This window comes from Ornithodoros turicata, chromosome 1, assembly GCF_037126465.1.
Source record: "Ornithodoros turicata isolate Travis chromosome 1, ASM3712646v1, whole genome shotgun sequence".
Lineage (NCBI taxonomy): Eukaryota > Metazoa > Arthropoda > Arachnida > Ixodida > Argasidae > Ornithodoros > Ornithodoros turicata.
The window spans coordinates 170,163,174-170,180,141 of record NC_088201.1 but is presented as its reverse complement, the minus strand read 5'-3'; positions in this window follow the sequence as shown (position 1 = coordinate 170,180,141).

The window sequence follows — 16,968 nt, the reverse complement described above, 5'->3', positions numbered from 1 at the left end:
TTCCCATTGAGGCAGTTATGCGCACTCTTATCCAGCTTGGCATGGAGGGCCCTGCAACGTCCTTTATCCAGGATTTCCTGTCAGGTCGCTCCTTGCAAGTTCGTCTCGGACACTCATACAGCTCGTCACGAAGACAAAGCATTGGCCTGCCTCAAGGGAGTGTTTTAAGCCTGCCCATTTTCAATATAGTGATAGCTGGACTACCTTATGCTCTCCCTGCTGTCTCTCCCCCTCCTCAATGCTGAATATATGCAGATGACATCTGCATATGGGCTAGTCAGAAGCACCAACCCAACCTACGCAAATCCATTCAAGCTGGAATCAACTCTGCTGCTGTCGTCCAGGACCTTGGCCTCACCATGTCCCCAGAAAAATCTAGGCTGATGCTCATCGGTCCTGGAGCCACCTGGAAGCACTCCCGCCATGTCACCTTAAATGCTCACCTCTAGAAACCGTGAGATCCCACGCCTTCCTGGGCATCACTCTGGACTCCAGACTATCCAGGTACCTTTCATCAGAGAATGCAAGAAGCGCTGTCTCACCTTCTCTAACCTGGTCAGACGTCTCAGCAGCTTCTCCTCCGCATGCCCTCCGCGTACCCTAGCCGCTATCCACAACGCCACCACAGTAGCCAAACTACCGTACGCTCTGCCTTTCACATCTCCCTCCAAGTCCTCCTTCAAGTATCTCGAACAGATAAACCGCAAGGGGCTTCGCCAAGCCTTTGGACTTCCTCCATCCTCTAGCTCCGAGACCCTCTACGCCGAGTCAGCTTCCCTCCCTCTCGGGCTGCGAGTCACTCAGCTCCTCCTCAACCAGCTGGTGAGGCTCAACCTCACCCCAGCCGGCAGAGCACTCATTCTCAAACTTGAGCAACGACCGCCTAGTAGTTTACACTGCACTCTCCACACCCTCCAAGGGCTCAACTCCTCCCATCCTAAACTCCCAAGCTTGCACCCTCCCTGGACTCTGCACGCATTCCTGGTCTGTCCAGTAAACGGCGGACCCCAGATATAGTTGCCAGATCCCTTGCCACCGAGCGCATTATGAATTGTCATCAAGAGGTCATCCAAGTCTACACTGACGCTTCTCTGGACCCAGTTAGTGGAATTAGCGCCATAGCGATCCACATACCCTGCCGCAACCTATCAGAAGCTCGTCCTCTTGTAGGAGCTCACTCCTCCACCGAGGCAGAATTGCATGCTATCTACATTGCTCTCCAAGCTATAGAGGATTCAGATATCCAAACAGCCGTTATCCTATCTGCAGTTGTCTGTCTGCTTTTCACACGCATTCTCTACCTCTCGGCAGCAAAAACCGTGGTATCCATCCGTAGTATCCGTCGGTTTGCATTTCGCACATGAACACCTGCATTAATCCGATTAATCTCTGGACGAGGAATCTTCTGCTGCTGCGAAGACACTTTCCAGCACGCTCACGCACGAACCACAGTTCTGTGTGAGCGACAGTTCTCTAATGCGGAATTCCAGCGCACTCATGTTCAAGAGGCTCGACATTCTCGACGTAGAAAGTGGTCACAAATGCCCACTGCCATTTTCGCTTTCACCGGATTAGCGCCCGGAAGTGCGTGAATTACATGCGTCCTCGACAGATGGCGCGGGGTCACGCAATTGTTGACAGACTGCCCGGTTTGCTACTAGGTCCTTGGACATGCAATTATGGAAAATTCTAGTACAAAAAAACTGCAGCGATTTCAGCGGAGTTCTTTGATACTTGAACTTTTGAAGGTTCAAGCTTTTCGCTGGACATAAAGTTTCGATAGGTTTATATTCACTTTTGGGTCCCCTGCGTTGAGCAGGGTAATTGACCTCCATGCCTCCACACATTCCTTCCATTTTTACAATTTTTTACAAATTTTTACAAATCAGAATTATATGTCCCCTTACAAACTTTTCACTAAAATATCCCCTGCTCAGACCTTCATTGAACACATTGGCCAGTACCAGCCCCAAAACCTGCTAAGGCCGTCTGGCCCAGGAGCCTTTCTGTTCTTTATCTTTTTCATTGCTCTGTGCACCTCGTCTACTGTTTTGCTTATTTTGGACGGGTGTCCCACCTGCAGGGTGTCTGGGTTACCATCGTACTGCCCCTGCAGGTACTCCCTAACCACTTCCACCATGTCTTCGGCTTTGTAAAGCCGCTTTCCCTGTTTATCGACCAGAACCTCCATAGCCTGTCTTACTTTCGAACGCTCATTGAACAGGAGCTCCCTCGAGCACCAAGACTCGTTCGCAAATGCTTCCCGTGCTTGACGGTAACGCATTCTTTCCCACCTCTCCTCCCAGACAAGTCTGAGGTGGGCTTCGGCGCACTCTTTCGTGACGCTGGCCATTGTTGACGTGCCTCTTTTCAGAGCTCTGAGGTGCTTTTGTATTTTGCAAACTTCTCGCCTTTTTTCATATGTCATTTGTCTGCCACATCTTTGCAGGTATTGCGTTATTTTTCCTTTTCGTTCCTCCCACCAGGCAAGCAATCCGGTGCCGTTTCGGGGTCTGCACTGTGGAATGTCTTTAACCTCCGCGTCTACCTGCTTATTTTCCAGTAGCTTACAATTAATTTTCCACAGAGGCCTTTGTGGTCCAGAGCAGCCTACCCCGCTTAACGAGACAACGACTCCTTTGTGGTCGGTAATACCAGTTGTATCTATTACTGAGATATTCTTCTTTTTCTTGGCCATTTCCTCTGTTGCATAAATCAGGGTGTTGGAGCGAACCGAAAACCAGAACCGGAAACCGAAAAAAAACGCTATTTTGGTGCGAACCGGAGCGGAATCGAAACCGTATACGTTTTTTTTCGCTCAGGAGGGAAACCGAAAAATTTATTGAACGGTCTTCGGTCCAAGAAAAAGCTTCGCCGGTTTGGACTACGAATGAGCGAATGAAACTGACGTCGTGTGTTCTGAACTCATGTCACGGATACTTTACGAGGGTTACGGTTACGGTGGAATGTATGTCGGTATACTATGACCCCTTGGTAACGTTTTATCGTTCGCGCGCATATACTTACAGGTACATGTGACCGGTTGTGACTCTCTACCAATGTGCCGTAGTGTTCGCTTTAATTTCATCCGCCCAAACCCTCCTGAACTAAACACGACCCAAGGGGGCTGCGTAACGGCTTCTCTATCGCTAATGTCGCGCAACGCGTCTCTTGTTTTAGAACAGCGAAGTTGAATATATTTACGTAGCCGCGAGGGCAAGCGCGTACGAAGTGGTGCTTCTTTTGTGGACAGGACACGAAGAAAAGAAAACGGAGCCATCGAGCGCGTTTGTAAGTGAATGTGTTCATCGATTTGCGTCGTACTCGTGCGGTGGTGCTTGCTGGCTAAGAAGCAGCAACAGGTATTCGGATGAGACGCGATCGCACCAATCCAGCAAGAAAGTACTTTACGTATGACATCACGACAAACAAGTCCGTCTGTATCATGGGCTTCAAGAAAGGGGAAAGCCTATTTGAACAGACAGTCACCTACAGGAACCAGGAGCTAACAATTTCACAGCTGCCTATTAATATTAAACACCATGTGTGCGGAATAAACGGGTTTACATTTTGCAACATTGATTTTTTCTGGGAATGAATATGCCCACCAGAAGGGGAACCGGTTCAAAACGCAGATGCTGCAAAACGCAGAACGCAGATGCTGATTGTTTGTGGCTAAAGTTTACGCATATTGTGAATGAATGCATTGACAAGTTCGTGCCAACTAAGGTTAAGAAGGTAAAAACAGCAAATCCCTGGGTTACGCGAGAACTTATTCATTTAAAAAGAAAGATCAAGAGGTTGCGGCTTAATAAACGTCTGAATTCAACGGAGAACATAAGAAGCCTGGTCTCAGAATTTAGAACTAAAATGCGACAAGCTAAATACGATTTTCATAATGTAACTTTGCATAAATTTATGAAGGAGAATCCACCCAAGTTTTGGCGTCACATTTCCCCTGCAAATAAGGCGATCGACAACCTTGTGGTCGACGGAAAAGTTGTTGGTAATGGTAGGGAAATGGCTGAGGCGTTTAATGGTTATTTCTCCACGATGTTCACATTAGAAAACGGTATACTCCCTCATTATCCGCCGTCGCATCTATCTGGAATTCCAGACTTGGAAGTAAGTGAAGAGGGTATATTAAACCTTTTACTCCGACTTGATGTAAAAAAGGCCACCGGACCAGATGGTATACCCAATATATTCCTGCGAAGATACGCGGATTGGATTAGTAAATATCTTTTAGTAATTTTTAAGAAATCATTGAATAGTGGCTTGGTACCGCGACAGTGGAAGGTGGCCAAGGTGGTGCCAGTACATAAGAAAGGGAGTATCATTGACGTTTCAAATTACCGCCCGGTGTCGCTGCTATGTAACTGTAGTAAGGTTTTTGAACATATTTTGGTGGGACACATTGCAAACTACCTTGACAACATAAATTTCATTACCGAAAGGCAACACGGGTTCCGAAGAGGTTTGTCAACCGTAACTCAGCTTTTAGATTTTGTGCACAATCTGTCTATTTCTATCAACAATAGAGGTCAAACGGATGTTATCTTTTTAGATTTATCACGTGCCTTTGACAAACTGTCGCATGCAAAACTTCTGATAAAGCTCAGAGAGGTTCTCAAGAATGAAATCATTGTACGTTGGCTGACAGACTATCTTAATTTACGGCAACAGTATGTTGAAGTACGGGGCGATAGGTCTGGATTAGTGCCAGTTACATCGGGAGTGCCGCAGGGGTCGGTACTCGGCCCTTTGCTGTTCTTACTCTTCATTAATGATATGGTACGTGATATCTCGGTGAAGGTATCAATGTTTGCAGACGATTGTGTAATTTTTTCTCGTATTTCGTGCCGGAGGGATCAGGACGCTCTTAACACTGCTCTTAATGCTATAAGTAGTTGGTGTTCATCTTGGCAAATGGACCTCAATGTACAAAAATGTGCGGTTATGACTGTGTCAAGACAGAGTGATCCTTTACGTTACACGTATGAAATCGACGGCAGGGCTGTCAATTTTGTTAATAGCTACACCTATTTAGGGATTAACATCACGAATGATTTGACCTGGAATTCCCATATCGAAAAAATTTGTCGAAGGGCATCTCATAGGTTGTGGTTCTTGAAACGAAATTTAAAGCACGCTACCCCTGATACAAAGCTAACCGCTTACAAAACTTGTGTGCGACCGATATTAGAGTATGCTTCCCCCGTATGGGACCCTTTTACTACCACTAATATTGATAAACTCGAAGCCATCCAAAAGAGAGCCTTACGATTCATTTACAATCGATATAGCCCTAGCTCATCCATTACCTGTATGTACGAATTAGCTGGACTCGACTCATTGGTTAGAAGACGAAAGATTAATAGATTACAATTTTTTTATGAGCTTGTCCAAGGGAAATACAAGATTAATATTGACCATTACGTTGAAAGGGCTTCACATTGTCGAACTCGATCACACCATTTGCAGTTCAGAACAGAAATTCCTAGGACAGACTCCTTTAAATATAGTTTCTTTTCACGGACCACAACTGACTGGAACTGTCTTCCTGCAGACGCGGTACATGCAACATCCGTGAATGCATTTTTAGCTGTCGTTGGTGATCAGCTGTAATTACTTTCCACGAAAGATTCCTGTTTTGATGTTTTGAGTGTATCTTCTTGTTGTTGGTGGTTATTGTGTTTTTTTTTTTACTGCAGTGCTCGTTTTAGTTGCTGTAAGCTTTACAATGTATGTCCCACCCCTGCTTTGGCTGCTAAAAAGCAGCTGGCAGTATTGATAAATAAAAATAAAAATAAAATAAAACCGGTATGAACCGTTATTTTTTTTGCTCTGGAGCAGAACCGGTACCGGACCGTTTATGATAGAACCGGAACGAAAAACGTTTCGGATCGACACCCTGGCATAAATTCTGTCTAACCAGTTTCCCTTTCCCTTGCTTGAACGAGTAAAGCCCCTATCCCCCGTACTGCCATCCCAAAGGTCTATCATTTTTTTGCATGTAATTAAATACTGCACCTTTGCTGTTGTTGTGTCGTCTTGTGGAGCCGTCCGTGGTTGTATCAATTATACTATTGAAATCGCCCCCCAAAACACATGCGTGACCGGCCATCATGAATTTTGGCAGCTCCTCTTTATAAAAAACTTGGCTCTCCGCTGGATTGTTTGGCTGTAGACCCTGATGATTGACATTTGTTCTCCGTTAATTCGCAGCAATACTTTAATAATCCTACCATCTGTATCCCTCTCCCAATTAATTACTTTAATATTTCTGGTATTTAGAATAATAACGCCCACACCACGCGAATTATGTGTGCCGGAGCTCCAAAAGGAGTTAACCTTGAAAGTATTTTCAAAAGCTACAACATCTTTCCTTTTAAACAGATGGCGTTCTTGCAACAACAGTATGGAAACCCCTAAAAAATTTGCTAGCTCTAGTACTTCGTTTTGTTTAACCTTCCCTCTAAACCCCTTTAGTGTTTTTACATCCATACATCCATAATTTGCGGCACTTTATTTATTTATTTATTTTTGTTTTCCAACGAATGGGGGTTAGTGAGTAAAGACAAACTGAATTTGGGACAAGTGCAGAACACACAGGAAACATGTCCCTACTTCCTGATTTTGCCTCGTCGCGCACTCTTCCTGATCCCCCTCCTGGCTGTTTCATTTCCTTCAGCCACACACTTGACCTCTCCCTCACCATCCGACTTTCCGACGATGGTTGTATTCCATTCGTGATCACTTTCTGATGCCGTGACACTGATCGCGTCCTCAGGTGTGGTCACAACCGTTGTAGCAGATGTGGCGTCGTCATCCGATGTGTTCGCGTCTGATTCTACTTCGGAAGCTACAACATCCGTGGTCTCCGGGACAGTTGTCACCCCTTGGGGTACACTCCCCTGAGTGTCGCCCCCTTGTCCATCTAAACATTGCCTTTCCTTGTACATCACTCCTGTTTCCCCCTGGCCTTCCTGTCCTTGCACAATTCCGCTCATTTCTCCTTGCTCTTCCTTTCAATTTCCCCTTTCAGTCTCCTTTTCCTTCCCGTTTACATTTTCTTCCACTACCTTCTCTGTCTGCTCCGTGGCATTACTCTCGACCTGACTGTTCTTTTGTAGACGCACAAAGCACTGCTCATCACTGCTTCGTGAACGCCTGGGATAGCCCTGGTAATCAAGCCAGGCACTAGGGCCACGCTCCTCCTCGCGAATTACGTTTGCTCCCCACGCGGGTTCTCCCCTTCTGATCCCGCAACGTCGACTACCTCGCGTGGCGCCGAATCCCCCGAAACCGCCTCTATTCTCCGCATCGCGGTACCCACACTCGCACTCTCCCTCTACGAGACTACCGCATCCTCTGCACTTCACTGCCTTGCAGTCTCTCGCCAGATGATATTCGGATTCACACCGAATGCATCGCTTCCTAACGCCCTCGTAGAAGCACTCCACCCGCGCGCCCCGAACCGTCATAAAGTTGGGTACTTCGCCAACCATGTCCATCAGAACGGTCCGGGCACCTGACTCACTATCCGAGTGCTTTCCCGTGAGCATCTCTTTCTTTGTGTGCATGACGGTACCATAAACCCCTCAGCACCGCCTCCAAATCGGTGTCGGGGAAGTCAATGGTGTAGCGTAGTACAGTAACCCGCTTGATACGGCCGCCCTGAGCAAATAGCTTCGCAGTTTGCCCACCGATGACCAGACTTCCCCTCTCCCGAAGCAGGCGAGCGCCTTCCAGAGTGCGGGAAACCACCTCGTATTCGCCTTTACCGAGGTTGTTTCCTCCCTGAATGTGGCCCGGCGCCACAATTTTCGCGGCACTGAGTACATCGTCTAGAAAGTAGCGGTAAGGTGCCTGAACCTGGAAGGCGAGAGGCCTTTCCACAGCCTCCGCCATGATACACTGCACTGCCCAGCACTACCAAAGCACAGTATACCCACACACTGCAAGACCAGCAAAACCACTGTAGCACTAAGCCCGGCTTACTTAATCTTCTACAAAATGTTTATCAGCTTAAGCTAAACGCAATGAACGTAATTAAGAGCTACAACACTAGGCAACACACTACTAAGCCCACAACAAGCTCTGTTATAGCACTAGAGCACCCAGCGGTAGATTAAACAGTACACATACGTATTAAGTGACACTCAAATACCATAACACAAGGCTAAGCTAAAGCTGCTAGAACAAAAACTAAATACAGACAGCAAGAAACAACGGAGAAATGCGGTAATGAAATACGCTCACCCAAAGATGTCCAATGTAGGCGTAAATCCGCGCGAGAAACAGCGGTTCACGTAAATGCCCCCAAACAGCTGACAGACATCAACAAAAGGAGGCTGGCGCCAGAGGAGGCACAGTAAACGGGTTTCGCCGCCGCGAAAATAGTGTCGCCGCTGGCATTTCCCGCCAAATTCCGGCTATTTCCTTTCCATTGGCTCCGGTCCCCCACGTAACCTTTCTCGATCATGATTGGCTGAGGCTCATTTAACCGGTGGATTCTCCAGCGTTCGTTTCTCCGAGGCGCCGACCCGTCTGACCGTTGTGTAGCTGGCGTCTACGTATGTGAGCAGATGGTGATTTCGTTTCGTGGATTTCGAAGATGTTCGAGCCATGGTCGAACGCCTGATTGAAAGGTAAGCAGACAAACGTATGATGCATTCAGTGATCAGACGTTTAATACTGTCGCCTAACTGTGTGCATGGAGGTACGCCTTGTGCCGTATTACATCGCTTTCTGCCGGTTATCAGTCATGATCTGGTAGATGATTATGCGTGGCGTTACTTGTTGCGCTATTTGAATGTGTCTGATGTTTAATACACTGGTGTGCATGTAAACGAAAACAGCGTGCATCGCGTACGCCGGGCTCCTCGAATTTTGTCATTAGGCGCGTCACGATAGCATGTCTTACATAGCGTATTCAGCCAATTAACGTTGCCTGTGCTCGGGTTTGCCATGTCATTAACAGGTTCCTTTTCTTTTTTCTTTCATTCAGACGCCGACAGCTGTTCGTTGCCTTGCGATCCGCGAGCATGTGGCCCGTCACCTGAAAATTCTACAGTTGTGCTGGGATGAATCGGATGGCTTCTGCAACTCATCGCGTGCTATGTATGTGTGTAATAATATCTACTTTGTCCAAACCTACTAGGTTCCCTTAAGGATTGTATAATATGATAGTCACGCTTTCTGCTGCTCGGCACTATTTATTCTTTATTTATTCTGCAGTATTCCGTAGTAATCGTGTAGATTTACTTGCATTCAAATGTTGCTTCTTGTTTATATGTTTACCGTGTCAATAAATTTGTACATGTGAATTCGTCTTCGTCTTCTGGATCTTCATTTTCTGCTTCTCGATAATATTAGCACATGGCCTGGCGAAGCACTCGGAACAGGGGGGGAGGGAGAGAGAATTCGAGTGAGAGGGTGTGAAGAGGGCACGCGGCGCACATGCGCAATTCGATCAGCCAGCGCGCGCTTTTTGGCGCCGTTTTCCGGCTATTTTGTCGTGATTTGTTACGGATGATCACGTGGTCAAGGGGGCGGTGGTTTTCGTGGCGAAACTGTGGAAGCTACAGCTGCACTCCACTGCTGGCGCCATCTACTATGACGGCGACACCACACGAAACACCGTGGCGCCCTCTCTGGAAGCGCCACACAACCACACACTTAAAACCCACGTGGAAAGCTTTCACGCACGAAAAACACCCGAAGTGCAGGCGATGCAAACTCAAAAGGGTAATCCGAGTGGGCCGGTGGCCTTTGCCTTGCCGCACACACTGCAAAAGCACACACTGCACCAACGAACACAATGAAAACAGCTCAAAACACACGTTAGGCTTATGGCCCGTGGTTGCCGTCGTCACACACACTTCCCCTCGTTGGAAACACCGGTCCAGCGACGCAGAGAGGTGCGCTGGGCACACGCCGCCGTCCTCCGAGCTCTTACGTCTGCCAGAAACGTCGAAATTTCTAGACCTAGTCAGGGTGAGAGAAAGAAAAGATCACGGGGCTGTGACACTACGTGCTGGAGAAATCTCGCTGTCCCAGTCTGCGGAGTTCCCTAAGCAGGTTGAACCGCAGCTACCGACCGATGATCCCCATGTAACGATGAAGACAGGGCTGGAGTCCGTCACGTGCGGCAGCAGCGCGCGCACGCCTGGTCTGGTAGGCAATCCAGTCCTCCTAAGGTAACCGAGGATGCGGCTGTAGAGTATGTACCACAACGCCAATCTACAACGTTGCAAGCTCATTGGCCTAGACTGTGTGCGCGCTCCGATTGGTCGACAATGTTTTGAAATCGCATTTTCTACGCGCGCATGTGCGTGCAGCGTTGGCAGCCGTTTCAACGGTTTCAGCATAGTTTCGAAATAGCTCGCATCGGCTGACACGGTGTCCGTTGTCTTGTGTTCCGTGTTTCGGTGATGTCAATCGGCAGAACAGTTTGTGATTCAACGCGTGTTTTGCTGTTTCTGGACACGATTATTATCCCACGTACAGTCTAATTAACTACGGAACTGGAATGATTCGTGGGTTGGAGCGGTTGGAGAGTGGCGAACGCGTTCGGGCGCCGTTGGATTTTGAGGGCTGACAACAAAGACGGGATTACGATTACGTGCCACAAAACTGCCTTCCGCTCTGCAAGCAAGGAAAGAAGATGCTCATCATAAAATCGGCCGGCACGGCGTCCTCTTGCGTTCCCTGTTTCAGTGATGTCAATCAACAGAACAGTTTGTAGAAGTGTACGCTAGTTTATTCATGCGTCGATGTGATTCAGTGTGTGGTGTACGGTTCCTGGACACGACTACTATCCCACGAACAGTCTATCAACTCCGAAACTGGAATGCTTCGTGAGTTGGAGCGGTTGGAGAGTGACGAACATGCTCGGGCCGTGTCGGATTTCGAGGGCTGTGTTCGTTTTGCTTCAAGTTCGAACTTAGTTACAGTGCGTCAACAACGCAGTGGACTTTGTATTCACAGTGCACCCATGTTGCAGATCACTGAATCAGTGCTTTGTGTCAAATAAATGTTTCTTTTAGCCAAAAGAAGCTTCAGTTATTTTGAATATCGGGAAACGACGGTAGGAGTGAAATCCGGTAGAAGTCGATGGTAGCCAGAACCGGCCGAAAGCTCAGCCAAAGTTAAGGCTCCTGATTGGCCAACTGGCATTGCATAATATCTACAACGTTGCATTCTCATTGGTCGTGTGCCCAGTGTTGTGTGAATTATCTCAAACTATGGGCTCTATAGGGAGCTATTGGAGCCTGGGCAATTTCCGCGATGAGAAGCACAAACTGCGCTTCCGCATGGCGGGGATGAGGCACAGGCGAGAGGAAGCGCACAGCAGAGAAGGGTATTCCCGTACCCGGAACACGTCAGCGGCGCACCGAAGCAGAACAGCCGAAGTAAACAGTCTGCGTAGGCATGCTGTAGTGTCTCTACGCTTCCGCATACCCGGCAACGGGGAGTCACGGGGGTCGCAGGAGCGATTGCCCTAGGAAACGCACAATGCCATGCGCCAGTCTCCACATGAACGATGCGCGGCTGGAATCCAAGAACGGGGCCGTTAATAGACGCCAAGCCGGCACCGCTGGGAGAAGGTCATTGACACGGGGGAGGGGGAAAGGTTCCGGGTCCAGCAGGGTGACGATGTCGCCGAGCCGGAGTGCGTGCACATTGCAGCCAGGGGAGCGAGTCCGTATCACGGACATCGCGTCTGCCGCCTCTGCATAAAAATCCAGGGGAGCGGCAGCCCGAGGCACGGTGTGTGACAGGGGGACGTCAAAGAACCTAAGCTTGTAACTTAGGAAGAAACGGGTTAAGGTAGTGGTCAGGGGCTGTCGCTGTCGGTGCGCGCAGCGTCCATCGCAGGTGACGGGCGCGGGCTACCACGGTAAGATCGGGTATGCCCCACCCGCCTGCGTCGCGAGGTAGTTGCACGATAACGCGGGGGAGCTGGTCAACAGCAAAGCCCCAGAAAAAGCGGTAGATTTCCGTATGCACTCGAGCGCGCGTGCGACGCGGCACCATCAGTAGGCTTGCGATGTAAGTCACTACTGAGAACAGTAGGTCGCGCACAATGTTGGCACGAGCGGCGAGGGAAGTCTGTAATTGTTTGTACAGGCTCACCCGTTCACTCAGAGTGTCAGTAACACGGATCCACGTGCTGGAGAGGACCGCGGCGCCCGAATAGAAAACCGAGCACTTTCACTTGGTTCACTGCACCAACACCACACACTGCACCATCATAGTTTCCCAGGATGGGTAAAACGGCACACTTGTCGATGTTGAGCTGCGTTCCACTTGCGGCACAATACCCCCGCAGACGGCGATCACACGGTTCACGGACGATTCGTTCGGAACGACGACTGTTACGTCGTCCGCGTAGCGAACGTGGGAACACACACTGGGGCACCAGGGAGCGGCGTGCGCGCGATGCGAGAGTCACAACAAACATGTTAGAGCAAAGGCTCGATGCATAGTACATACAGAGCGGGCGAAAGCGGGCATGCCTGCCTTACGCCGCGCTCGATGGGAAAAGAGTCACTCACAAAACCGTTAACTATCACCCGTGATTCGGGTGCCCTATACAGGGTTGTAATTTTCATTACAAACGCGTGTGGAAGGCGCGCGGTACTCATGACATCAAATAGGTACAGACGACTAAGGCGATTGAGGGCTTTCTCCTGGTCTAGTGTTAACACAAGACTGGGGAGGTCGCGATCGATCACCCGCTCTATCAGGTCATGCAAAGTAAGCGCGTGAAGCTGCGTCGAACGTCCTTCCATGCAGGCAGCTTGGCTGTTGCCGAGGATGACGGGTAGTTCTGGCTGAAGGCGTGACGCGAAACATTTGGCGATTGCCTTATAATCTGCGTTAAGCAGAGTACTAGGCCTCCATGCTCGCAAATCCACGCGCTTTGACTGGTCATTGCAGAGGAGGGTAATAAGTCCCTCAGACATCGACCGCGGGAGGGATCCCTCCCGTAGGCAGATTTTCACAAGCATGGTGAAAGCAGTTCCGAGGACGCCCTAGAAACGGAGGTAGAATTCCGGTGGAAGACCGTCCGAGCCAGGCGCAGGGCCGCGCGGAAAGGAAGCGAGCGCTGCTCGCAACTCCCTGAGCGCGACGTCACCATCGGCAACATTCGGCTCCTCGCGCGGAGGGAGAAAGGGGAATCCCCTCAGGCTGGCTGCGTCGGCGGTGTAGAGGCGTCGGTAAAAGTCTGCGCATGCGTCGACCACAGCTGATGGCTCGTCGGCGATGTGGCCCGCGTTGTCAATGACACTGGTGAGAACACAGAGCCTCTTGGCCGAGGCGACGGCGGAGTAACGTGCGCGAGCAAACGGCTTCGCGCTCCCACTGTTCCGTGCGTTGCGATGCTTCAAAGCGGTCCCATTGCTGGCGTAGTAGAGTACGTAGCTTGGTGTGGAGCCTCTGGATGGCTTCGTACATGTGGTGACAACAACGAAGACGAGCGCGAGCTTCGTGCCCATCAATAAATCGGAATCAGTTTTGGGTTTGATTCCGTCGTTACCAGACGTTGCCTCGCTCTCTCCACACTGGTGACCAGGACGTCCTTTATCATGGACGGTACGCCGCCTGCACCCTTGATCTCGCATTTCGTCATCAAGCTACCACCATTCATTCGGTCCCGGCCTGACCTATGGTTCAGTCAAGCGGAATGCCAGTTCACGCTGGGCCACATAACTTCGGCGACAACGAAGTTGCACTATGTAATGTCCGTTCTGCCCGAGGACGTGCTTGTAGGGGTCGCCGACATTCTAACCTCTCCTCCCCCGAATGACCCTTAGGCGGCACTCAAGACTGCCGTAATCGCCCGGGCATCGCCTTCAGATCGACAGCGCCTGCATGAGCTCGTGTCGAACGAGCCTTTAGGTGACCGGAAGCCCTCTCAGCTCCTCCGACGTCTGCAGCACATCCTCGGGGGTTCTACGCCGTTGTTGGATGACAGAATGCTCCGCGAGGTTTTCCTTTCCAAGGTTCCTCCTTCGGTCCAGATGGTCTTGGCAGCCTCCGGCGAAGCTAACCTCCAAGCGTTAGCGGAGCGTGCGGACAAGCTCACGGAATTAGCCAGTGAGAGAGATTCCGCTGCCTGCATCACCGCACTGCAGAAGACCCCCGGCAATGACCCAGGTGGCACCTGTCAGACGGCAGTCTCAGTCAACGACCAAGCCGAGTTGGCTTCTCTGCGTCAGCAGGTGCGCCGCCTCGCGGATGTTATAGAGTATCTCCGTTTCGGTGCTATCGCTCCCCGCCGCTCCTCTTCTCCGCGCCCTGCGGGTCATCTGCGCCCCACGCGCGGTACCCGGTCGACACCAGCAAGGTCTCAGTTCTCTTCATCACCGTCACCTCCACCTCGTACTCTCTGCTGATACCACAGCCGTTTTGGTCGTCGTGCAAGGCGTTGCGAATCGCCCTGCTCCTGGCAGGGAAACCTTCTCGGGGATCACTAGTGGCGACGAGCGATTCCCACCACCTGCAACCGTGTCGCCTATTTTACATCAGGAACCGGCAGAGGTCAGCGTGCTTCCAGCCTCCAAGATCGCAGACGTCCCCCCATTTTGTACCTGAGAGCAGTAAACGGGTCACGTATACCCGTCTAATATCGCCGTTCCTTGACTCTTGATTTCGGACTCCGAAGAGTACTTCACTGGGTCTTTCTTGTCGCGGACACAGCGCACAGCATCCTAGGTAGCGATTTTCTGGCTCATCACAACATTCTGGTCGACGCCGCTAAGCGAAGACTCCTCGACACTCTTACTGGCCTCACGGTAAACGGCGTATCGGCAAGAGTAGCTTCGACTGGTCTCGCTACTCCGCTACCAAGTGACGCGACCTATGGCGCGATACTAAATGATTTTTCATCATTGACATCGCAGTGCGACTGGACGATGCCGGTCAAGCATCCTGTCGTCCACCGTATATGCACCAAAGGCCAACCAGTTTTTGCTAAGGCTCGTCGGCTGAGCCCCGAGAAGCTTGCCATCGCGCGTCAAGAATTTGATCACATGCTGGCGGTCGGCATAGTAAGACCATCGTCCAGCAATTGGTCATCGCCTTTGCACGTGGTCCCTAAGAAGACTGGTGAGACCATATGGCGATTACCGCGCACTAAATCTAGCAGCGATTCCCGACCGTTACCCATTGCCCAACATATGAGACTTCACCGCGAGTTTAGCAGGAGCGAAACTTTTCTCAAAAATCGACTTAACAAAAGCATACCACCAGATTCCCATGGCAGAGGAGGACCTTCCCAAGACCGCCATTGTAACCCCTTTCGGCCTCTTCGAATTCCTCCGAATGCCTTTCGGACTCCGTAACGCTGCACAATCTTTCCAGCGCTTTATCGACAACGTCACACGGGGCCTACCTTTCGTTTTTGCATACCTCGACGACCTGCTTGTGGCCAGCGCTTCCCTGGAAGAGCACTTGCAGGATTACTCATTAAAGGGTCTCTGACCAGAACCTGGTCAATGTCTTTATTTGTATGGATAACGAACCTACATGGTGCCTCCAAGTTACAACTGAAACATTTCCTATCTGCGAAACCGCGAACTATTCCAAACAAGGAGCTAATAAATATGTAATAGCCTCAAACAGCTACTACATATAGTAACTAGGACAAGGAACTCCAACAGCAGATGGTCTGGCAGTACAACACAGGTAATCTTGCCATCACTATATATTTCCCAAAATGCTGAAAATAAATCGACAGAATTACTGCAATGAACTGCTCAATTTTTCACCTCAGATATATTTTTAGCACTCTGTCTTTCATGTTTCAAAATATACATGCATCGAACTTGCAGAAGCTTGTGTGTGTAAGTAGAGTCACACATCTCATGTGCAACAGGCAGGTCTAAGTTGTATTGAGATATGTCAAGTCCTTACGCGTGCTCACCACCTGTAGATTCCTTTAAAGGGAACAAAAAACTTTTTGTTAGTAACAACTTCACGTTATATACTACATTTATCAAAGAAATTGGTCCCGTACCTGACGGACACCTGTCATGACCATTGCAGATGTCTTCCTCTCCTGTTCCTTCCACTTCCATGAAGTCATTACCCTAACGTTGTTAAAAAAAGCCATATAAATTTATGAGGATCTCATTTCATAGAAAATTAAATGAGGCTACTAGGCACGAAAGGCATCAGCCTGATGAGGTGCCTAGCACCAATATAGTGTGCGATAACTGAGATATTACCACTACGAGCATACAGCAGATCACAACCACATAAATAAAATACACAATTGCTGATGATGATGATGATTAGGATTTTCATGGCGCATCGACAACTAAAAATACACAATTGCGCCGAGCTGTGCACATTTTCACACACACACACACACACACACACACACAAAATACATAACAGAGTGCCCTGTCCCTAATAAGACTTATACAAGTTTGTGTAACTCTGTTTTGAAACTGGGCACAGGAAGGCCACTTCCAATCAGCTGAAAAAATTTGTTCGGAAAAGGAACGGTTTCTGCTCATTTCCGTAGTTGGTCCGTAGCAGTGGAACCTTCTAAGGTGGTACTACAGTGATGGATTTCATACCGTAATAGCAAGTGTTTGAGATGGAGCTAAAAGACCCTGAATTTGCAAGGCATTTTTGTATAAATGTCTGATTTGCAAGTGAACACTTCGTCTACTGTATTTTGCATGTCTTGAAGGAGCTGAGGGGCTGGATGGATTGTAGTGGCACCCCTGGTGGGCCTCTTTGCAACGAGGGTCCAGCACATTGCACCTGTAGACATGGTTGTTGCACACCAGGCTTTCTTTCTTTTTTTGTGTGTGCACTGCAATTTTATCGTAGCTGCCCTCTGTGGTGTTTCCCCCAGATTAGACAACAATAGTACAGCTTGGGGTAAACTGAGGATTTCAACTGCGTTGGTTTAAAATCCAGTGTTCCTCTTTACTATGT